The following is a 22,862-nucleotide window of genomic DNA, read 5'->3' on the forward strand; positions in this document are numbered from 1 at the left end:
CCTCGGTAGTTCTGACCAGTTTTAGGTTCTAGGCAAAGATGGGCACCCGTGGGTGGATGCGAGCTCGTGAGTCAAGGGCTTCAGCAGGGATTTCGATTTGGGGCATTTTTGGGCAGGACCCAGGAGATACCATGCCTGGGGGATGCTTAGGGGATCAGGAACTCCAGAGGCTGGGGGGCACCCCCTCTGAATTGGCAGCCCGAGCATGTGTGATTGTGTGTGTGTGTGTGTGTGTGTGTGTGCATAGCCGTGAGGGAGTGATGCTGGGTGTGTGTATGAGTGTGTACACAAGCATGAGTGACTGTGGGTGTGTGTGCACACGTGGTGTGCCTGAGAGCGAGGGTTTGTGGCTCTATAGACAAGTGTGTGAGAGGCTGTGGCTTGTGAGTGCCTGTAATCCTGTGAGGTCATTTTTGAATGTGAATGAGGGAGAGGGTTGTGTCTGTGAGTCCTGAACATCCATGTGTGGATGTGAGAATTGACTTGGGTCTCTGATGTGAAAGGATCTATGTAGTTTCTATGTACACACATTTACACATAAACGTGAGCGAGAGCAGGAGGGAGCAGACAGGTATGAGTCCAGGTGCAAGTGTGTGTGGATGCGTATGCTGCTGTGTGAGAGGCGTGATGCCCCGGCTTTCTCCATCTTTAAGGTCCGCACCACCTCCTCCCTCTCTGCTCTGTCGTCCCTCCCTGTCCCCTTCTTTCTCCCTTTCCTACTTAGCCACCCTTTGGGGATCAAGTGCCAGGACCACTCCCCAATTCCAAAGGCGCCTGGGGACACTCTTTTGTCCCTTTGCTGACAGGAAGGAGGTCCTCGGGGCCCAGGTGGGGGTGGTTGGTTCACGATGGAGGGCATGGCAGCCCCTGTCTCTAGGCCTGGTTTGAGGTGGAGTGGAGAAGTGCCTCCTGGCCTCTTCTCCCGCGCACCATCCCACGGCCCAGGGCGGGAGGGGGATGAGATGATTGTCCAGCGTCAGCATCCGGGTCCCGGTGGTCGGTGGTCATGGAGGCAGCTCCCAGGCCCGGACACTGGCTCCAGCTCTGCCTGAGTCTCACCAGCCTGTACATCTCCGAGCCTCCGCTCCTCACCTGTGAATCTTCTCCTGAGTTAACACCTGGCTGCCTGGGTCTCACCCTCTCCCTACCTGACAACTGTGGCCTAGTTCCCCAGCTCTGCCAACTTGGCAGAACCCCCAGTCTGAGGTTCTTGGCTGAGGAGAAGTCTGGAGGTGTGAGGGAGTTTTTTCTGCCCTAGAAATGGGAGATTTGGGCTGAGATGGGCATGTTCTCCCTAGACAGACTTGTTCTAGCACACCTCTGCAGCAGGAAGGGACCCTGGGGGTGGCCATCTGAGGGAGACACTGCCGCACTGGCTCTGGGGAGCCCCAGTCTGAGGGGGAGCCCCTCAGTTTCATGGGAGCAACAAGACACACTGGATACCTGGAGAGCTGGGCCCACGCAGTGAAATAAGGACATGATTCCCAGCCACACAGAACTGTAAGATCCACAGTACTTACGGAGGGCTGGGCTGAAGGCAGCCGCTCAATTCTTTGAATAGATGAAAGGAGAAAAAGGAAGGAAGGGTGGGTAGAGGGAGGGTGTCAGAGTGAGAGGGACGGAGGGACAGATGGAATTGAGCTGTGAGGCCCTGGGCAGCTTCCTGAAGGCTACAGGGATGCAGGGACAGCTGCGTCTTCCCCCTGAAACTCCGGATGTTTAAAGCCTCTGGCATTTACTGTGAGCATCAAGGCCTCTCCAGGACCCTGGAGCCAGGACCTCGCTAGAGTCCCTGCTTAGTTCTTTTCCTGCTTCAATCTCCCACTAATATTTTGAAGAGACTCCCTCCTGGAAGCCCAGAATCAAAGGTTCCCTTCCTGCCCTTGCTAGGAGAGGAAGGGGGTCCATAGCAGGGGGTGGTGGGGTCAGCCTGGGTTCCCTACCTTCTTAAGGGCTGCTCACTCCCCCTGGCTCCACTCCCTCCCTCGCTCCTAAACCCAGGAAATCTGGGGGCAGGCATCTCTGCCCTGCCCCTCCCACCGCCTGCCAGGGGGTGACTGCCAGTGGAAAGGGCCTCCAGCTCATCCCTGCAGGGGTCTCCACTTGCAGAGCCCAGGAGGACAGGAGCCCCTGGGGTGTCTGGAACCCACTCATTCCCAGGTAGCCTGCTTGGTCACAGCCTCAAAAGCAGGCTCAAGGAACCCCAGAGATGAGTAGGAGGGTAGAAAGCATGACCCAGGCCACCCACTCCCTGCCAGAACCATTCCACCCGCCACGGGGATCTGCTCTTTGCCCGGGGCCTGGTCTCTAGATTCAGGTGGTGGGAGTTAGTCCTGAGACCTGAGGCTGGCCCTGCCACATCAGCTGAGCATCTCAGAGAGAAGGGGGTATGTGCCCTCATCTGACAGGTTCCAGTTTCAAGGAAGAGGAGGCATGTGAGACCAAGTATAGGCAGATCTAGAACTAAATTGTGATGGCAGATCAGCCCGTTCTGTTCTTCATAGAAGATCAAAGTTCTGGAGGGCTGAGACTGGGCCACTCCTTTGCCAATGTTGAAAGCTCTTCTGACCCAAACCAGCTCGTATAGCAGTAGCTCCAATAGCTATATTTGCAATTGACTGATGCAACCCATCTCAGACAGGTGATCATTTTATAGTTTGTGATCATTTTATAGTTTGCACATTCACACACCTGATCTCATTTTGAGCCCCTGGCAATCCTGAGATGCAGGCAGGAGTTATGTTATGTCTCCCATTTTACAGGTGAGGAAACGAGGAGGAGAGCCCTGCTCATTCAGAAAATATTCTTTCATTCAGAAAGGTTTTGGGATCTCAGGCCCCCTCTTTCCCACACTCTCATTACTTACCGCGTTTGGGAAATAATTTGGTTCAGTCCTTGGAGCCGGGGAAGCCTTGGATCCCTTGTGGGTGGGCTGTGTGTCTGGTTTAGACCAGGGTGATGAGGCCGAGGGACAGTGGATGGGCTCAGCCCGGCTGAGTGCAGACCCTTCCCATCCCAGCACAGCTCTTAGCCCCTCAGCTGGGGCCACAGCAGACTCGGAACTCAGGACTCCTTCTGGGGTAGTTGTGTGTGGTAGCTGCCCACTCTCCTCCAGGAACAGGGCCTCGTGGCTCCAGCCAGCATCCGGTGGGCTGCCTCCTGACTCTGGTCTTGCAGGGCTGGTGGGAGGCATAGGGTCCAGGTTTGGCCCCAGACTGGGTGGGCTGTTCCTCCTTGGGTGGGTGGGAAATGGGATCTGGTGCCTTCTTATCCTGGGGGAAGAATGCCAGAGTGGGTCCCTGCCCCCCGCTGGTGACTGGCCAGGCCACTGCAGAGCACAGCTTTCTCTGGGTGATGTCCCTCTCTTTACCCTGGGCCCTGGCAAGAGACCCCTCCTCTTCATGCCCACCCAAGAGTCCAGCCACCTCAGCTCACTCCCTCAGAGCTCTCTGTCTTCCTCCTTCCTTCCTACTCTGGACTGAGCTCCTACCAGTGCCAGGCACCTGGTGGGTACTTCATCCAGGTGGTCTCATTAACTCTGCCTGAGAAGAGGTATCAGTAGCTCTCATGTTAGGGTTGAGGAGCTGAGGCCATAGAAGGTAGAGTGACTTGCCCAAGAGCACACAGTTAGGGTGCTGGCAGAGGTGGGATTCAGTTCTTTAAGCTCCACAGAGAGTGGAGGTGGAAGAAATGCTACAGAGGGAGCTTGGAGCTTGAGAAGGGCTTGGACTACTTCGGTGGGGATCCCCAGCTTGATTTTGTGGGTGCAGGGCTTTTAAATAGGGAAGTTTCACAGAAGAGCAGAGACCCAGACTTCCTGGGTCCAAATCCTGCTCTGAAACCTAGATGTGTGTCTTTTCGCAAGTTACGTAACCTCTCTGTTCCTAGTTTTTCTCACCAGCACAAAGGAACCAGTCATAGTGCCTATCTCAGAGGCTGGCTGGGAGGGTTGAGAGTCCATGAACCTAAGGTGTTTTGAGCAGAGAGCAGTGCAGGCTGCACGTTATGCACCATGGGTTTGCATCAGCATAGGTGGCTCCTAGCTGGACCCCTTCCTTCTCCCTTTCTCACCACCTCGCCCTCCTCCCACCCATCATCCTGTTTGAGGACTGAGAGATGCTGCCCTGAGCAAGGAACTGAGCCCCTGCCCTGCCATGGACACAGGCCACCATGTGCCCTGCCCATCTTTACTATGGCCGCTAGGCGCCTGGTGGGCAGAAGGTATGTAAACAAGACTCAGGTGGGGGAAGGGGAGCAGCATGGAAGAGTCTGAAAGAGCCTCCCCAGTGACTGCGGGTGGCTGCCAGGGTACAGAAGGGGCTGCTCCTTGTTCCGGCTGCGAGTTGAGAGAGGGGCTTCAGGTGCTGGCTGAGGAGGAGCTGGGGCTGGCTTCCAGTAGGAGGACAGGGGTAGCTGGGCTGAGAAGGAGGGAAGTGGGGGTGACGGAGAGTTGGGGCTGGGGTGGGAGATGGGGCAATGGAATAATGGAGGTGCCGGGGAATCCGACTGAAACCCACCCTGAAGCAGGGAGTTGAGGACAGGCCTGGAGGTGGAGGAGGCTTGGCGAGAGCGTCGGCCTGGTGTGTCCCTTGATTTCTGTTTGCTCCTGCAGAGGCTGGGGCATTCTCCCCAGAGCCTGACAGCTCCCTGGCCAGTCCTCTCTCATCTCTCAGGGGCACACCCCGCCCAACCCCAGCCAAAGCCAGGAATGGAGCTGTGGGCAAGGGTTTGGTCGTCTGGGTGACACTGGCTGGAGAGGTGTGCCTGAGAGGCACCTGGCCTTTTCTGATGGTGGGCAGGGGCCAGTGGGGTGAAGGGGTCTGGACACAACCTCAGCTGCAGAAAAAGTGTGCTCTCCTCAGTGGGAATCAATAGAAGAGCACCTTCAGTTCAGTTCAGTAGCTTGGTAATGTCCATGTCTTTTTGACTCCATGGATTGCAGCACGCCAGGCTTCCCTGTCCCTCACTGATTCCCAGGGCTTTCTCAAACTCATGTCCATCAAGTTGGTGATGCCATCCAACCATCTCATCCTCTGTTTTCCCCTTCTCCTGCCTTCAATTTTTCCCAGCATCAGGGTCTTTTCCAATGAGTCAGTTCTTTACATCAGATAGCCAAAGTATTGGAGCTTCAGCTTGAGCATCAGTCCTTCCAATGTATATTCAGGACTGATTTCCTTTAGGATAGACTGGTTGGATCTCCTTGCAGTCCAAGGGATTCTCAAGAGTCTTCTCCAACACCACAGTTCAAAAGCATCAATTCTTCAGTGCTCAGCTTTCTTTATGGTCCAACTCTCACATCCATACATGACTACTGGTAAAACCATAGCTTTGACTATACAGACCTTTTTTTGGCAAAGTAATGTCTCTGCTTTTTAATATGCTGTCTAAGTTTGTCATAGCTTTTCTTCCAAGGAGCAAGTGTCTTTTAATTTCATGGCTGAAGTCACCATAAGCAGTGATTTTGGAGCCCAAGAAGATAAAGTCTGTCACTGTTTCCCCATCTATTTGCCATGAAGTGATGGGACCGGATGCCATGATCTTTGTTTTCTGAATGTTGAATTTTAAGCCAGCTTTTCATTCTCCTCTTGACCTTCATCAAGAGGCTCTTCAGTGCCTCTTCGCTTTCTGCCATAAGCATGCTGTCATCTGCACATCTGAAGTTATTGATATTTCTCCCAGCAATCTTGATTCCAGCTTGTGCTTCATCCAGTCCGGCATTTCACATGATGTACTCTGCATGTAAGTTAAATAAGGAGGGTAACAATATACCCTGTTATGTTATATATATATATATATATATGTGTATATATATATATGTATATATATAACAATATACCAGCCTTGTATATTGGAAGGCTTTCTCAATTTGGAACCAGTCCATTGTTCCATGTCTGGTTCTAACTATTGCTTCATGACCTGCATACAGATTCCTCAGGAGGCAAAAGGTGGTCTGGTATTCCCATCTCTTGAAGAATTTTCCACAGTTTGTTGTGATCCATACAGTCAAAATCCTTAGCATAATCAATGAAGCAGAAGTAGATGTTTTTCTGGAATTCTCTTGCTGCTTCTATGATCCAACGGATGTTGGCAATTTGATCTCTGGTTCCTCTGCCTTTTCTAAATCCAGCTTGAACATCTGGAAGTTCTTGATTCATGTACTGTTGAAGCCTAGCTTGGAGAATTTTGAGCATTACTTTGCTAGCGTGTGAGATGAGTGCAATTGTGTGGTACTTTGAATGTTCTTTGGCATTGCCTTTCTTTAGGATTGGAATGAAAATTGACCTTTTCCAGTTCTGTGGCCACTGCTGAGTTTTCCAAATTTTCTGGCATAGTGAGTGCAGCACTTTAATAGCATCATCTTTTAGGATTTGAAATAGCTCAGCTGGAATTCTATCACCTCCACTAGCTTTGTTCATTGTGATGCTTCCTAAGGCCCACTTTACCTCACATTCCAGGATGTCTGGCTCCAGATGACTGATCACAGCATTGTGGCTATCTGGGTCATTAAGATCTTTTTTGTATGGTTCTTCTGTATATTCTTGCCACCTGTTCTTAATATCTTCTGCTTCTGTTAGATCAATACTGTTTCTGTCCTTTATTGTGCCCATCTTTGTGTGAAATGTTCCATTGGTATCTAATTTTCTTGAAGAGATCTCTAGGCTTTCCCATTCTATTGTTTTCCTTTCTTTGCATTGATCACTTAGGAAGGCTTTCTTATCTCTCCTTGCTATTCTCTGGAACTCTGCATTCAGATGGGTATAGCTTTCCTTTTCTCCTTTGCCTTTCACTTCTCTTCTTTTCTCAGCTATTTGTAAGGCTTCCTCAGACAACCATTTTGCCTTTTTGCATTTCTTTTCCTTGGGGGTGGTTTTGATCACTGCTGCCTCTATGATGCCTCCTCTTATGAACCTCCATCCATAGTTCTTCAGATACTCTATCAGATCTAATCCCTTGAATCTATTTGTCACTTTTACTGTAGAATCATAAAGGATTTGATTTAGGTCATACCTGAATGGTCTACTGGTTTTCCCTACTTTCTTCAATTTAAGTCTGAATTTTGCAATAAGGAGTTCATGATCTGAGCCACAGTCAGTTCCTGGTCTTGTTTTTGCTGACTGTTTGTAGCTTCTCCAACTTCAGCTGCAAAGAATATAATCAATCTGATTTTGGTATTGACCATTTGGTGATTTCCATGTGTAGAGTTATCTCTTATGTTGTTGGAAAAGGGTGTTGGCTATGGCCAGTGCATTCTCTTGGCAAAACTCTGCAAGCCTTTACCTTGCTTCATTTTGTACTCCAAGGCCAAACTTGCTTGTTACTCCAGGTATCTTCTGACTTCCTACTTTTGCATTCCCGTCCCTGATGATGAAAGGACATCATTTTTGGTGTTAGTTCTAAAAGGTCTTGCGGAGAAGGCAATGGCACCCCACTCCAGTACTTTTGCCTGGAAAAATCCCATGGACGGAGGAGCCTGGTTGGCTGCAGTCCATGGAGTCGCTAAGAGTTGGACACGACTTGAGCGACTTCACTTTCACTTTTCACTTTCATGCATTGGAGAAGGAAATGGCAACCCACTCCAGTGTTGTTGCCTGGAGAATCCCAGGGACAGCGGAGCCTGGTGGGCTGCCATCTATGGGGTCGCACAGAATCGGACACAACTGAAGTGACTTAACAGCAGCAGCAGCTAGAAGATCTTGTAGGTCATCATAAAACAGTTCAGCTTCTTTGGCATTAGTGGTTGGGGCATAGACTTAGATTACTGTGATATTGAATGATTTGTCTTGGAAACAAAGAGAGATCATTCTGTCTTTTTTGAGATTGCACCCAAGTACTGCATTTTGGACTCTTTTGTTGACTATGAGGGTTACTCCATTTCTTGTAAGGGATTCTTGCCCACAGTAGTAGATATAATGGCCATCTGAATTAAATTCGCCCATTCCGGTCCATTTTAGTTCACTGATTCCTAAACTGTCGATCTTCACTCTTGTCATGTCCTGTTTGACCACTTCTAATTTACCTTGTTCGTAGACCTAACATTCCAGGTTCCTATGCAATGTTGTTCTTTGTAGCATTGGACTTTACTTCCATCACCAGTCACATCTACAACTGGGCATTGTTTTTGCTTTAGCTCCATCTCTTAATTCTTTCTGGAATCATTTCTCCACTCTCTTCCAGTTGCATATTGGGCACCTACAGACCTGGGGAGTTCATCTTTTGCTGTCATATCTTTTTGCCTTTTCATACTGTGAATGAAACATGGATCACAGCATTGTCTAACTCAAAGAAACTATGAGCCATGACGTGTAGGGTCATCCGAGATGATGGGTCCTGGTGGAGAGCTGATAAAACGTGGCCCACTGGAGAAGGGAATGGCAAACCATGTTAGTATTCTTGCCTTGAGAACCCCATGAACAGTATGAAAAGAAGAGCACCTGTCCTTCTCTTCTTCCCTCCCTCTCCCTCCTCCTTATATTCTTTCTCTAGCTCTGGCATTCAGTAATTGTTTGAATTTATATGCAGAGCTAAGGATGTGAATTCTATGGTTTCCAGGATCCAGTTCCTTGCGCTCTGAGGAAGGAAGTCAGGACATGAATGGATGGAATTGGTGATGGGGAGGTAGGGATGTAGGAGTGAACTCCGCCTTGAGACCCAGCGAAAATGAATCACCTGTCCTGGATCTTTTCTCATCTTCTGGGATTGCGCAGAGGAAAGCAAGGGAAATGGGTGGAGATATGAATAAAAACATTCATTTATTTTTAAATTAATCTTCACAAACAATTAAACAGATAAGTAACTGGACATAAAATCCCAATTATGTGCATTGAATTCAGTGCTTCCTACCCCTTGGCTGTGGGAATACTAATGGCCCGACTTCTGCAGTGAGATCTTTCAAGTTGACTGATTTGATAACAACCTGCTTTTTAAACGTAGCTTCTCCACCAATTCCTAGCTTTGCAATTTGGGCAAGTCCCTTCTCTGTGCCGTTGTTTCCTCACCTGTGAAATGGGATAACAATGTACTTATATCATGGGGTTATTGTGAGGATTAAATGAGTTAGTGTTTATAAAGCAGTTGAAAGAGTGCCTGGCTCGTGGAAAGCGCTGTTTGTCAAATAGAATGAGTAAATAAATACTTCCGAGCAATAATAGCTGTGACATGGTGACTTGGTGAGTTAGATTCTCTCACGTACATTAAAACAGAGAACTAACTTGAGTTCCCTGCCTGTCCAGTAGTTAGGAGTTGGTGCTCTCACTGCTGTGGCACTGGGTTCAATCCCTGGCCAAGAAACTAAGATCCCGCAAGCGGCCAGCTCCGCCAAAATGGAAAAAAAAAAAAAAAAAACCAACTAGAGAAAACTAGGAACTATTACTATAAAATTGTCTTCAATACTGCCAATGGGCAATTGTCCCAGATGAATCTTCCACACTGTCTTGCTGCAAGTTCATTTCACATGGTTTAATTCAATCCCAGTTGCAGCCTATACTGTCTTCCTGGGGGCAGTGTCATTGGATCCATATCAGCCTCTTTGTCACCATGGCTTTGCCAGAGCACCTCTGCCATGAGATGTCAGAGCTGTTTGGATCCCGTGCTCGCTGTGGCCCAGCTCCTCCGCGGGAAGGCGCTGTTCCCAACGAGGCATCAAAGCAGGTGGGCCGTCTGTGCTGGAGACCTCTCCCAGGAGTACCTACTCTGGATCCCAGGATTCCATGCTCTGTCCCAACCGAGCCCCTCATTTCAACCTTCTGCTTTTTATGAACCTGGAAGAAAAGGGAGCCTGGGAGTTGGGAAGGGAACAGGATGATTCTGAGGCCTGGGCAGGTTGCCTTCAATTTACCCTCTGGGCGCCTCCTATTTGATCGGCTTCAGGACTTTAATTTGCTTGTTGTTTGAGGTTAACCACCTTCCTTAATGAAGCTGGGGATGGAGAGGGCAGGTGGGGAGAGAAACCCCTGAAGGTGTGAGGATGCGAGGGCTTCTCTCGGAGGCCCCCGGGTGGCTGCTGGGCTGTGAAGCAAGAGGCAGTGCCTGCCAGCACCCAGCTTTCCTCCCCGGTGTGATCCACAGAGGCACATCCTGACTGTCATGGGTGGGGAGGGGAGAAGGACCTCTGCCTTCTGGAAGCTCTGCCCAGTTGCAGCAGGAAGGTTCAGAGAAGACATCCCACCAGACCAGGGTGGGCAGAGCGGCTGAGGAGGATTCTCAGGGGATGGGAATGGCTGTGTTGGTCAGACTCGGGTGGGAGTCTAGGTGGCCAGTCATACAGTGAGTCCTCAGGCTCTGCTGGGGCTTCAAGTCTGGACCCCAGGGTCGGCGAGGGGACAGCTGGGCTGCCTTCCTCAATCCACAGCCGGAGGTCTGAAGCCCTGGTGTACAAGAGAGTCAATTTCCACGTGGATTCAGGTCTACCTGTCCTGGTGTCTGTGTGTGTGTGAGGGAGGAGAGAGCTGCCTCTTCCATCAGACCAGGGGCTCCATGGCAGGGCGGTATTTCATCGGAAGATGGGGGCTTTCTGAGGGCAGAAGCAGTGCTGCGTCAGTGATCCGTTCCTGCTTCCAGAGGGTGCTCACCGGCCCCGAGGCCCCCCACCAGCAGTTCTCGGCCTGCCCACTCCCCTCCCCCCGTCTTCCCCCCTTTCCCCCCCACCCAGCACACACACCATCAAGAGACTCCTTTGAAGTGCTGAGTGTGTTGTTCCTAGGACATAAACCGCGCAGGCACAGCCGGGTGTGGAGCCCTGGTAATGAGGTTTTTCGGAGTGGGGCTCCCATCAGATAAGCAGTCCTTCATGGCTTTCCACTTACTATTCTAATGAGGGACGCTGCTGAGGGACAGGTGGGTCCAGGTCCCACGTGGTACCTGCCTTCTCACCTTGGCTGAGTTGAGCCCTGGGGCTGTACGACCTCTGGGGTCCCATGATGTCCTGTGTCCAAGAAGGCCTTTGGACAGTTCCTCTAAATGGAGGCAGGGACTGTGGTTGCCTTTCTTACCCCATGTAGAGCCTCCGCCGTGCTGTTCAAAAAGGCTTTGGGTCAGACGCCAGGAAGAACCTTCCAGGTCACAGAGGTACATGATAATAAGCCTGAGTTTCAGGTCCACGGGGAGGTAGAATTAGAGAGTCAGTCCCCTGCTTCAGGTTTTGGAGGGCCACCCTGCTGTTGTGGCGCCGGGCGATGTTCGCGACAGGCAGGCAGGGGACAGCAGAGGGAAGGGGGCACCCGCATTAGCACCAAAAAAGACCTGAGGGTCATACACACCCAGGAAAAGGGAGACATTGGTCCTCTTCTGGCTTATTTTCCTCTCCCAGACATAAAAATCAGGTTCTATGAAAACACTGAGAAAAAATGTCAATAATGTGGTGAGCTGAGGCCTGGCACCTGCAGCAACAATTAGCAGAGGTGTGGGAGACCCGGGTTCGATCCCTGGGTTGGGAAGATCCCCTGGAGAAGGAAATGGCAACCCACTCCTGTACTCTTGCTTGGAGAATCCCATGGAGGGAGGAGCCTGGTAGGCTACAGTCCATGGGATCGTAAAGAGTCAGACACGACTGAGCTACTTCACCCTCCAGACCTTGATGCTGGGAAAGGTGGAGTGCAAAAGGAGAAGAGGGTGGCAGAGGATGACATGGTTGGATGGCATCACCGATTCAATGGACATGAACTTGGGCGAACTCCAGGAGACGGTGAGGGACAGGGAGGGCTGGTGTGATGCAGTCCATGGGGTCACAAAGAGTAGGACCTGACAGCAATTAAACAACCCTCCCCTCGATGGACACCTAAAGGTCATTCTACTGGCTCCTCCAGGAGGACTGACCGGAAGTCGCCCCAGCCGTGCTCCTGCCTCCAGACTGACTGCTCTGTTATTCCACCAAGAGGCTGCCCCACACTCCCCCTTGCTTACTGAGCGGTCTTAGACAAGTGGTTGCCTCAGTTTCCCCATCAGTTTCCCCATCTGTAAAGTGAGGATAAGAGAGTGGGAGAGGGATGACATAGTCCCTGTAAAGCTCTTAACACAGAATCTGGCATTCACTGGGTTTCTCCAAAGGCCCCTTTCGAGTGCCCTCCTGGAGGTTCTTTCTGCTGTCTGCCTGCCACCCCTCCTTGGTGTATGGAGTACGACACAGTGTCACCTTCCCAGCCTACGTGGGGAAGCAGGGTAGGGGGATGTTGGTCCTTTCTGCCCTCAGTTTCCCTTTCTTACATGTGGCTCCCCTCCTCTCCCCCAACTACCCACTGCGCCCCCCTCCCAGGCCTGCATGGTGAGATAATGTCTAAGAGATACTTGGAGTTACTTGGAGGAAGAGGCCAGACAGTGAGTGACCAGAGGTGATTATCTGGCGTGACTAAAGCAGCGGTTTCCCTCCCCCCCCAGCCCAGGCAGAAGGGAGGGGGACATCCGAGGTCACGCTCCAGAAGGAACTTCCCAAGAAGGGCTAGACCTGGGGAAGCCAACCTTGGGAGAGAGGATTCAGGTGATTTTTCACAGGAAAAAACAATAACTCATCCCTTTTGGGAGGGGTTTTGAGGCAGGGGGCTGGCCAAAATGGCTCCATTCTCCCCTTGAACAACCACCCTATTTCCTGCTCTCAGCCTGTCCCTCCTTGGATGCCACTGTTCACCCTGGCCCTTGGCTCCTGCCCTTCTCCTCTCTACCTCTCAAGGGGACCTGGCTCCCTCCCAGGACCTCCTCCCCATCCTGCCGGGGTCCCCACTATGGCAGCCCAAGTTTAGACGCCTCTCTCAGCAGCAGAGATTCCTCTGCAGGAGGAAGATCCATTTTCCTCTCTCTCTTTACTTCTCTGCCCACCCCAACCCCAGAGGCCTGCAGAGGACCTGAAGGCTGCCCACTGAGAGTGGGGGTGGGCAGCAGGACTCCCATCAGCTCCCCCAGCCTCCTGTCCGTGGAGTGAGCCAGCAGGCAGGAGGGCTGCAGTTCCCACCCAGACCTCTGGGTGCTGCCCAACTGCTGTGGTTGGCCCTCCCCTGAAGGACCTGGCAGGTATTCACCTTCACTCCAACCCTCCTCTTACCCCCTCAGAAGGGGCCGCCTTCATTTAGAAAAGAGAAGCAGCCACTAATACGAAATATTTTCATAAACATAATCTCTTTGATCCTAGTTATTAGTATGGCCGACTCCCATTTTACACATGGGAAAACTGAGGCACAGAGAAGCCAAGTGGCTCACCCCGGGTCCCACGGAAGCGTGAGGAATCCTGACAAAGCCTCGGGAAGACAAGAATGAGCCTGCAGAGCCAGGCAGCCTCCAATGCCTGTGTGTGGGAAGCAGATACTCTGGCTTGTTCTGGTCTCCCAGTGCCGCAGAAAGGAGAGTGGAAGGTGTGCCTAGGGGACTGAGCCTTGGTGAGGGGCTCCAGTCTAGCCTTTGCTGTGGTCTTACTGCTAAGTACATGCTTAGGATACAGAATTTCTGTAAGCAGTACTGAAGTCGATAGAATACAAAGTGCTCCATAACTCCATCAGGTAACTCTGGTTAATGGTGTGCTTCCTGCCAGAACTTTGTAGCATTCAAAAAATTTTTTTCAACACAAATGGAACTTTATTAACAAACAGTAAAGAACAAACAGTTCCTTGACTGGGTTTTCCATCATTCCTATCTCCATACACAAACAGCGATCTTTCAAACAGAGCACCCACTGTGGACGAAATCTAATTTGGTGACCCTTTCTTACCAGGAGGCATCGGGCAGTCCCATCACAGGTGACGATCAACAAGGAGGTCGGTCCCTTCACATTGGTGGGAGCATACTTCTACAAAACATTCGCTCCAGCTTGGGTTTCCTGAGAGATGGTCCCGAACGAGCTGTGTGTATGTCACCATCCCTAGAGGAAGGTATCCTGGTCTCCTCCTTGGTGGTTTGATCCTGGGAGCAGGGTCTGCCTTTCAGGAAGGCCTTCCACAAGTCTGACCCAAATCCCGGTGGATGGATTGAGCTGTTTCCTCCTCGCATCTCCTGGGCAGGGTCTTCCTGGGCAGCCTGGCTCCCAGCTGGCTGCTCTGTTCTATACAGCAGTGTGAGCGCACTGGGAGGAAGGGAGCATTCCTCTCCTCTCCTTGTTGGAAGCTTCTTGCAGAAAAGAGGAGAAAGACTAAGGGAAGTCTGAAGAATCACTCCTGGTGTGTTCACTGAGAGCTGGGGGTGGTAGGCCCCCGAGGCACCTTTTAACCTGCCAGTCTTAATGTCCGGGAAGTGCACAGAAGTCCTTTTAAGGCTAGAAATTTCAAAGCACTTCTCAGATACATACAAAAGCTTCTCTTGGGAGATGAGGGGGTTGCTGACTGTTGCTCCCCGCGACAGTGGGGAGGTGAAAGGAAGCAGACTCAGGTGTCCCTCTCTCCTTAGCTGTTTCTGGCATTGGCTCCTGCTCCACCACCCGCTCTGGTCCAGCTGGAAGATTGGAGTCATCCTGTATGCTGTGTCTGTCTCCACACTCACCTGGCAACTTAGAATACGTGGCTCCTTGGGACTAATCAAGTCAGAGGAGTCAGCATTAACCCTTCACGTGTTAACCTGATCCACAGGTCTTGAATTCTCAGCCAAAAACCTGCCGATAGATTAATCGAAGGCAGAACCTTCCAGGCAACACCCAACTCCTTCCGGAGGCTGTTGCTAATTTCACTCTTAATCTTCGCACCCAGCACTCATTCACACAGCAAGCTCTTACTGCACACCTAGGTGCTGAGATCCACAGTCTCATGTATGAGTTGTGTGTGTGTCCCAGAGACCAAGCTCTCACGATGTGATAAGCGCTTTGACTGGAGAAGCTGCAACAGGAGAAATCAATGATTAGAAACTCACTCACTGATGTGCTATTAGCTCAATTATCCCTAATTGGCACTGTTCCTGGCACTCTAACAAGCCAGGGGAAGTCCCAGGTGGAAGAGCCAAAGCTCTGGCTGGTTTTCCCCAGGAAGCCAGAAGGCTGGATTTGAACTGCAGACCACCTGACTGCAAAGCCCTTGCTCTTTGCACCCTTCTACTGCCGGCAACAATGCCAGTGGGTGGAGACAGTCAGGCCAAGGACCTTGTGTATGGTGCACAGGTGGGTGAATGATTAACTGCCTGAACACCTTGGGTCGCAAATGTCTGTTTCCTGTGAGCCTCTCTTGGTGGCACAGATTATGTCTTATCTGTGCCATAAGTCTGTTCGAGTCCCAGGCTGGGACTGGAGCCTGGTGCATAAATGAACGTGTGAATGGATGATGAAGCCATCAGTGAGTTCCACTTTGGTAGGAACATATCAGTGGGATATCAGACTATAGAGCCAGAGGCCCCTTCCCCTCCATGAGGCTCAGCACCTTCAGGAAATGTCACTCTTGTCTGGATGGGGCAGTGCCGTGACGAGGCAGAGAGAAGACTGGCCCATCCTGGAAGCCGTGGTGGGAAGGTTGGGCAAGTTTGGTCTGGGTCTCCAGGGGATCTCCAATGGTCATCTGTTCATCCTCCAGCCTTACCCCTCCTTTGCCCCTCAGGCAGGCGAGCAGGACCTCTTCTGAGATGACCACTTAGTTGCTGAAAACAGAGATTATTAAGTGAATATCAAGTGAAAAGGACAGAGACATTGGGAAAAGGTCTTTGTTACTCAGGTCACTTATCATGGGGAAATTTCTCCTCCAGTCACACTGTTCTCCCTGGGACAACAGAAGGCTTGAAGGCTACTGCCTACCTACTGTGAGTTCCCCAGGTTCCACTCTCTAGGAACTGCTCATTGGGCTGGTCCTTTGCAGAAATTTTTAAACTTCTCAGAATCATTGATGGACTTGGGGGTGGGGACCTTGATGGGGAAAGCATATAAAACACAGGTTCCCGGTCCAGTGAATTTCAGTGGGGACATTGTGGGAACATTTTGAACAAGTGCTCCCTGATTCTGAGGCAGGTGGGTGATCTGTGGCCTACATTCAGGAAAGGACCTTGAGCAGAAATTTGGTCTTTTTCACTCCAAGAGGGGCTGGGCTGGAAACCTCAGGGGCTTGGCCATGGTCCATTAAAGCCCCCCTGCCCCCCCAACCCACCCCCCACACACACTGGGACTGCTCTGCACCAGTATCACAACAGGCCTGAGGAAGGAAGGTGGTGGGGCTCCCACAGCCCAGAGAGGGCTTGACATGTCCCTGGGCCGATCTGGGGACTTAGCTTTGGTCACCAGTTTCCTTCTCTGGGTCTACAGTAAATCTCTTGCTGCAAAGGATATTCTGAAAGAGGTAGTACTAGGGGCTGGAGTTTTTCTTAGGTCTAATATGGCCCAGGGAGTGGCAGCGATCCATGCGGACAGGACAGCCCCCCTACCCCACGGTAAGGAAGGAGTTGGTGAGGAACCAGTCAGCTCATCCTCAGGCTGCACTTCCTGGGTTCATCCCAGGCTGAAAGCCATTCTCTCCTTTTCTTCTTAGAAAAGTTCAAGGGGCAAGTTCTTGATGTCTATCCTTAAGCTCTCCTGCTTCTAAGCAGGACATCTCCCCTGTCAGGCCGGGAGAGGGAAAGCCATCTGACCCTCATCCCATCCTGCTTTTGAATCTATTAAAAATGCCCCCACCATCCCATCAAGCCATGTTCCTCACAGGCGAGAAGCTCCTCTCTGCCCTCCCTGCTCCACAAGTGTGGAAAGGAGGAAACCTCCAGTTCCTGTGACCCCCTATTCCTCAATCCTCGAACTCCAGGCTAGTGTGTATTGGGGTGGGGGGGGCAGGAAGACCAGTTTTTCCAGCCCTGAGACCAGCCTGCCCCTGGGGGTGCATGCGAGCCCAGTAGGATGGCAGCCTGGGCCTCTGTGGAATGCGGCCCATCCGGCTCTTGCTGCCTAAGTAAGGGAGGTCGGTGTAGCAGGAGTCCAGGGCTGGCTGGTCCAGAGACATCCCCTCCCACTCAGGCCAGGAATGAGTGCCAGCAGCATCCCTCCCAGCAGCCTTTCAGATCCTATTCCACTTGGCCAGGCCATTCCTCCTTCCCTTCCCCCTGCTTGGGGGAGGTGCTCAGATTGGCCTGCTCTGCCTTCCCACATTACCTTCTCCAGCCCCTGCCTCCTTACCCTCCCTGTCTGTAGGAGGGCTTCTTCGATTGAGGGGTCACTGCTCCCTCCAGGTTACAGGCACCCCAGGCTCAGGGACCTGACAGTCTCGGTTACTGTCTATGCTCAGAACCTGGCAATCAGTGTTCAGTAAATAATGCCCACTTTCATTGCCAAACTGCTGAATTAAATGCATGAAGATGAATACATTTGTAGAGGCACAGGTTGGCTGAGAAGCCAGGCTTCCCCCACCTGACGCTAACATGGCTCATTGGTACCCAGCCTGTCCTAGCCAGCGTGGGGCCTGGAAAGAGCCAGGGTGAGCTGCTCTGCCCGCTCCCCTGCTTGCTGATCTCATCTCTCCATCCCCTTACACCCTGTTGTATTCCCCCAGCCCTCCCCGCTTCTAACCTTCTTTGTCCCCATCCTATCTCTGGCCCAGGATACACAGAGCCACTTCCCCCCATATATTCCCCCTGCTCCTGGAAGCTTTGTCCTCCTTGAGGCCTTCCTGGAACTTGATTGGCTAAGACTCTCTCTTTGGTGCCCTTTTCTCCCTCGGTGAGTCTTCACCATATGTAGCCCATAGCCACGTGCCCCCACCGACCATTCCTGCCTCTGCCTGGGGCCTTGGAGTCCCTTCTGGTAGATAGCAGGGTCAGTCTGAATCCTGAGGGTTGTTACTCTGAGATGAGCTGCAGGTGGAACAGCAGTGCAGGAGCAAACACTGATTTGAGTAAGGCCGGAACCCACTCAGTTGCAGAAGTCCAGACTGGCATATGTGGTTCTCCAAGTGGTCTCCGTGAGTCCTGTTAATAATCATAGTAATGACACCTGCCATTTATTGAGCACTTACTCTATGCCAGGCTCTGTGCTAAGAACTTTTATGTGGTATTTCACCTAATTCTCATAACAGCCTTATGGTATATACTGTTATTATCTCCATTTTACTGATCAGCAAGCTGAGGCTATTGGCTTCCTACAGGAAGGAAAAAAAAAACCTTAGCCTTTTTTAAGCCCTTGTACTCGATGGTCCTGAGCACCTGGTGCTGAGCATAGGAATGTGCAGATGTTCATCTGACATACAGTCTGGTGAGGTGGCGGAGGGCTCTGTGAGAGGGTGTGCCTAGGACTCCTGTCTCAGGTTCAAGGGCCCCATAGTCCCAAGGAGCTGGTGCCAGCCTGGGGACTGTCCTACTCTGTGTTCATTTCCTCAGGATTTCAGACAAAGGATAGACAGACAGCAGGAAGTACTTTGGGACAAAGCTAAGTGTAGCCTCTGAGGCCCAGGATCTCATCTCTGTCCCTATGTAGCCGAGAGCTCGGTGGGTGTGCACGTGGGTGAAAGGGCGTGTGGAGACTCAGGGTGCTGGGGTGGGAGGATCGGTAGGATGAACTGCCAGGCGCTCTGTGCCTCGAATCCTGGATCTTGTGTCTCAGGTCTTTCTCTGGAGGCCCTGGGGGAGTCTCTGATGGGTGGAGCTGCTGTCAGGTCTGTGTCGTGATGTTCTGGGCAGAGGGCGGGGTGCAGTGCAAGCCCTGACCTGGTTGGGCAGGTTGGCCCACCCTGAGTGGCACCTGTGACCAGGCGCCAACCCCACCTACCGCCCTTTGAAGTCATCCAGCCTGCATTTAAGGCCCGGCCCCTCTTCTGGGTCAACTCCCTGAAAAGAATTGGGGTCCTCTTAGGAGAAAGCTCCTCTTGCCTGGGGCTAGCTCCAGCGAGGGAGGGGGAAACTTGCAGGCCTGGGCCTGGCTGGAGGAGGTGTTAGCCTCCTTGGATGGGTCTCTGCAGGGACTGGCAGGGGCCAAGGCAGAAGGGGCCACGTGAGGGGAGGCTGAGGCAGAGGGAGGGGATTGGTGGTGGGGGTGGTAATGAAGGGAGAAGGCTTAAAGTAGGGGAGAGCTCAGTGAGGGGCAGGGGATTCTGCCAGCAAAGATGGGGACTGTGGAGGAGGCAACCCCTTCCCAGCCTCAACCCACGGAAAAGTCCTCTCCAGCAGGCATTGGGGTAGTTTAGTCTCCCACACCCTACCCCCCCATGCATTGCTCTGCACTTGGCATTTCTGTCTTACATAAGGTACCCCCTCGCCCCACCCTCCACCACCGCCAGCACCTTCTCTTGGGTAGATCTTCATTCCTCCCCAGGGTCTAGAGCCAGCAGCTGTCTGTGCAGCCTCTGGGCACTGGGTTAGCACAAAAAGCCACCCCAACTTGTGGCCCCACTGGGCATGTGCAGGCCCTAGCACTATCCCATTCCCAAAACCGGGGTCCCTCTCCCCAGCACGGCCCAGCGGCTCCTGCCTGACCTCTCCCTTGGCCCTGCCCTGCTCAGAGCAGACCTCTAATCCGCCAGGCACCTCCTCAGAAAACCATTAGGCCGCCAGGCCCTGCGGGCCTCCGACAGGCCCTCTCCCCCACCCTCCACCTCCCACTTCCCACCTCCCGTCGACGCCACACCCACCCTGCAGTTCTGGGCGCAGGGCCCAAGCGGACCCCTCGTTTTTGCTCACTGCCTAATTTCTGCTGCAGGCGGCTCTGTCCTTAGACCCGGCCCGGCCTGAGGCTGGCCCCGTGCCTTCTGGCCCTCACGCCAGCCTTTTCCCAGGGGCCCCCAAGTAGCCAGGGAACGCTGGAGGAGGGAGCTTACCCCTACATCTAGGCTTCCGGGCTCTGCTCCGTCCTCCCCCAGTCCTGCCAGTCTGGGGGTGGCCGGGGACGCGCTGTGGGCTGGGCGGCGGCAGGGCTCGTGCGAGGGCCTCTCCCGGGTTGGGCTCACTCCACCTCGCCTTCGAATCCCAGGATCGTGCTGTCCAGGCCACACCCGACCCCGGCCTTCTTCCTCTCTCCTCCTAGCCGCCCCTTTCCCAGCCCTGAGCCTCTTCTCCTCCTCCAAGTCTGCCCAGAAGGCTGCACCTCCTCTCCTGGGGCCTACGCTTCAGCGATGGAAGTGCCTCACGTTCAGCCCTGGTCATGGGGACTTGGCTTTGGTCCTGTCCTTGGACGAGTCGCCTGACCTCTCCGAGGCTGTTTGCTCAGCCAAAATAGGGCTATGAACCCCACCTGCCGCATTTGGGTGGTAGATGAGCCTAGCCCAGTAAGTGGTGAATTTATGGTAGAGCCGCGAAGGGCTGGGACCTGTCTCTCCCTTCAAACTGGTCAGGGATTGTCACCTTCAAGCTTTAGCCCACCCGGGGCCCTGTGAGAGCAGGGAGGACCACGGGGACCCATTTATCTCCAGGTCATACCAGACATTGGAACCAGGTGCTTCCCCTTCTGCCCTCGCTGGCCAAGACAAAGAAAGGCCTCATGTGGGGGTGATGGTGATGGGCGTCTCAGCATGGAGGGGAGGGAGGGGGTGCGGCATCCTCCTCTCCAGAGCTCTAGGTTGAGGGGACTCCAGGCTGGGAGGGGCAGTGGGGACTCCCAATGAGAGGCAGGAGACCCCTCATGGGGCCTCTTCCACGGCCCTTTCTTTATTTGGGGCCCCAGCCAGGAAGAGAAATGGCTCCGTTTGGTCACAGTGATCGCCGTCTCAGCTCTGTGATCACTTAGCAGCATTGCGGCAAGGGGTGGGGGTCGGTCCCCCTCCCAGGCCCAGGTGGCCATAGAAGAGACATCTTGCTAATTTCTTCCAAATCGCACCCTCATAAGTTGGATAACAGGTGCTTAAAGAAGATGAAGAATTAGTGATTACTGAGCAGGCTGAATTTTTGGAGTGTCGGGAGTAAACCATTTTCTAATCGAGATGGATGACACAAATGGCAACAGAAGTGTTTATTGCGTGAAGTAATATATGTAATTTTGGCTGAATTTTATTTTTCTCCTCATGAAATTCCAGTCCCTTTCAGTCAGGCTGTTGGTGTGTGTTTAATATTGACAGTTTCCATTATTATCACTCACCCTGTGCCAGAGACGGGGCAGCACTTTACTGGCTTTACCTTGGTTTTCTTCCCGCATCTCCACTATTCATTTATTCAAGATTCAGTCAAGGAAACATTTATTGAGCATCTACTATCTGCCAGGCATTATTCTGGATACTGAGGCTGGGGATACAGTGAATTAAAACAAGAAGTCAGATTAAAAACTCTGCCTCTTGGCACTTACATTCTAATGAGGGAGGGAAAAAATAAACAAGGGAGAAAACAGATATATAACGTCAGGTAAGCGCTCTGAAGAAAACTGGAGCCACATGAGGGGACAGAGAGTGGTGAGCTGGGCCTCCTGGAGAGAGCCAGCCATTTGATTATTGGGGACCCAGCAGTGGAGGCAAGAGGAACAGCGAGTTTAAGGGCCCTGAGTTGGGTGTTTGCTTGGCTTTGGCACGCGGTGCAGCAAGAAGACCAGTGTGTGGGAGCAGAGAGGACTCAGGGGCTGAGCGGGGGTGGCAGGAGGCTGGATGGAGTGAGGCCACAGCAGGAGAGGAGTCTGTGGGGAAGCACTATTATCAAGTCCAGGTTTCATGGGGAAACTGAGGTCTGAGGAGATTCTGTAGTGACTGCAGAGACTGGAGACAAACCAGGCTGCCTCCACTGAAACCTGAGTGCTGACTCACTGCACTCTCCTGTCCCACAGTGAGGGGTCTTCACTCTGCACAGGAGCAGGACCAGGACTGGGCTGCCACCTTGGGTTTCCTGAGGCTCTGGTACTTTAAGATTTGTTGAGTGATGAAAAAAGAAAGGCAGGCTTCCAACATCATGCTAATCCCTACATCTGAGTGTTGTGTGGGCGGGAATCGTGCTTTATCTGCAGCCCTGGTAACTTGCATGGAGCCGGGCATATGGTAGTGGCTCAATAGGTGTTAGTGGAATGAATGGAAGAATACTAGTTTTGAAGTAAAGAGACTGATTTTTTAGTGAAGCCTACAGTTTCTATAAGGAGATTAAGATTCGTGCCGTAGAAAGATCCTCAGAGAGCAAAATTCAACTCCACCAGTTTGCAGATAAGGAAACTGAGGCGTGGAGTGATGGAGAGGAAGAATGCTGTTGTGTGCGAGGGGGTCAGGGAGAGTGCTGGGATGGAAGCATTTGCTTCGCTACTCCCCCAGAATTGGAACTGCCAAGGGCTCTTCTCTGGATCAGAGCAAAGATTTGGCTTGGCTGGAATTGGGGGTGGTGAGCCTTGGGGGGAAATCCCACTGCAGAAAAATCTGAGATAAATGGGGCATGTTTGGGACTTACGGCTAGAGAACTTGGTCTCAGATAAGGTCAGTTTAGCAAAGGAAGGAAAGAAATAATGTTCTGTTCAGCCTCAAGGATCAGGTGCCAGAATTTCCTGCAACATTCCCTGACTGCTTGTTCACTGGCTTCATTCAAATCTCCTCCTCCCTGTTCCCTCAGCCTGAGCTTCTCTGGCAGAGGCACTGATATGCCCTGTACTACATGGGCTGTGCCATTGCATGTCTTTCTGATATGTCTATTTGACCTAAAGATTTTTGGAGAAAAAATAATTCAACTATATATTTTAGAGCATCCTTTTTATTTTTATTTTTTTACTTTTTATTGGCCACACAGCTTGTGGGATTTTAGTTCTTCAACTAGGGATGGAACCCCGGATCCTCAGCAGTGAGAGCATGGACTCCTAACCACTGGACTGCCCAGGAATTCCCAAGAACATGCTTTTCATGTTAAAGCAAACTTGGACATAATATAGAATAAAACGTGCATGTACATACGTACTGGTCTATTACAAGTAAACCAGAGGCCAGAAATCAAAGTGTTTATGACTGAGTTGCTCTGAATGGCCTTCCCACTGGCCAGTGGACCCTGCTCTTACAGGTCCCCCACAGGGAACTTTGAGAAATACTGTTTGCCCAGAACCACCATATTTCCTCTCTGTCATT

General features: G+C 52.0%; 2 long non-coding RNA genes across 5 annotated transcripts; both read right to left on the bottom strand.

The window, feature by feature from the left end:
• Nucleotides 1-9,621: 9,621 nt before the first annotated feature.
• On the bottom strand, nucleotides 9,622-10,995 carry LOC147351839 (uncharacterized). Of its 3 annotated transcripts, XR_015146900.1 has the most exons (4): nucleotides 10,870-10,995; nucleotides 10,658-10,735; nucleotides 10,408-10,510; nucleotides 9,622-9,758 (listed from the first exon to the last, which is right to left on the bottom strand). It is a non-coding gene; the product is annotated as an uncharacterized LOC147351839 (long non-coding RNA). The 3 variants fall into 3 exon arrangements; XR_015146899.1 differs by lacking the exon at nucleotides 10,870-10,995 and having other exon boundaries at nucleotides 10,658-10,791; XR_015146901.1 differs by lacking the exon at nucleotides 10,870-10,995 and having other exon boundaries at nucleotides 9,639-9,775; nucleotides 10,658-10,791.
• Nucleotides 10,996-13,531: 2,536 nt separating this feature from the next.
• On the bottom strand, nucleotides 13,532-19,835 carry LOC147351840 (uncharacterized). 2 transcript variants are annotated; one of them, XR_015146897.1, is made up of 4 exons: nucleotides 19,671-19,828; nucleotides 17,628-17,829; nucleotides 15,315-15,528; nucleotides 13,532-14,780 (listed from the first exon to the last, which is right to left on the bottom strand). It is a non-coding gene; the product is annotated as an uncharacterized LOC147351840 (long non-coding RNA). The 2 variants fall into 2 exon arrangements; XR_015146898.1 differs by lacking the exon at nucleotides 17,628-17,829 and having other exon boundaries at nucleotides 19,671-19,835.
• Between the last annotated feature and the right edge of the window lie 3,027 nt (nucleotides 19,836-22,862).

The sequence above is a fragment of the Bos grunniens genome, chromosome 19 (assembly GCF_055505025.1).
Source record: "Bos grunniens cultivar Pamir isolate PY7600 chromosome 19, Bosgru_T2T1.0, whole genome shotgun sequence".
NCBI lineage: Eukaryota > Metazoa > Chordata > Mammalia > Artiodactyla > Bovidae > Bos > Bos grunniens.